Consider the following 806-nt stretch of genomic DNA (forward strand, 5'->3'; position numbering starts at 1 on the left):
TATTATTTTGAAAAAGAGTTTTAAAAATACCTTCTCATGGAGATAGCAAATGATTTAAACAAGCTAAAATTGACAAAAATCTTTGTCACATTATCCAAAATCATCAGTTCTAGGAAAGAAAGAAAAGAACTTAAATGACTAATTTCTTATGTTGATGCCCATATTTACGAGCTTAATATGGACATCAATTTGTGACTGGAAGAAACATCCGGATAAAATTATACAGGTTCAGTTTCCTGATAAATACAATGCAGGTGTTTATTAATGATTGAATTACCTTGCCCATCTCCATAACAGAGAAGCCCCCAATAAAAAGTGCAGAAGCAGATCCAGAAATTTGGCTGCCTTCTCGAGATGAAGCATAAATAGTAACAGATATATCTGGTCTCATGGCCTTCGACTTGGGGGCTGAATGTGCCAAGTGCTCCGGCGAGTAAGGAAAAAAGAGGCAATACGAATTGTCGTTGTCAAGATCCAACCATGGCTTTGCATACCTTTAATCCATAAAAAAGAAAATGAATGAACAGTCAATTACTCAGTTCAAGAATATTGAGAAGGGGGGGTGGGGGGGAAGAAATATCGAAACATACCCAACAAAGAGAGGGTCTACTCTACAGTCGTGCAGGACTCTCTTATCATTTAGAAGAGTTCCATGTTTGCCACTGTAATAAAAGAAAAAGGTCAGAAGAAAACTTAACATTTCACCAGTTTTCCATGATATTTTTCAATGAAAAGATTCCTCAATCCCCAAACTTCAAACCTTCATTGACCTCAAAAAAAAAAAAAAAAAAAAAAAAAAAAAAAAA

The 806-nt window shown here is 35.0% G+C and overlaps 1 long non-coding RNA gene across 1 annotated transcript; it reads right to left on the reverse strand.

Annotated features, from left to right (window-relative positions):
• Positions 1–405: 405 nt before the first annotated feature.
• Positions 406–745, reverse strand: LOC111787043. The gene is made up of 2 exons (XR_002813877.1): positions 591–745; positions 406–494 (listed from the first exon to the last, which is right to left on the reverse strand). It is a non-coding gene; the product is annotated as an uncharacterized LOC111787043 (long non-coding RNA).
• Between the last annotated feature and the right edge of the window lie 61 nt (positions 746–806).

Source organism: Cucurbita pepo, unplaced genomic scaffold (assembly GCF_002806865.2).
Source record: "Cucurbita pepo subsp. pepo cultivar mu-cu-16 unplaced genomic scaffold, ASM280686v2 Cp4.1_scaffold004496, whole genome shotgun sequence".
In the NCBI taxonomy this organism is placed as follows: domain Eukaryota; kingdom Viridiplantae; phylum Streptophyta; class Magnoliopsida; order Cucurbitales; family Cucurbitaceae; genus Cucurbita; species Cucurbita pepo.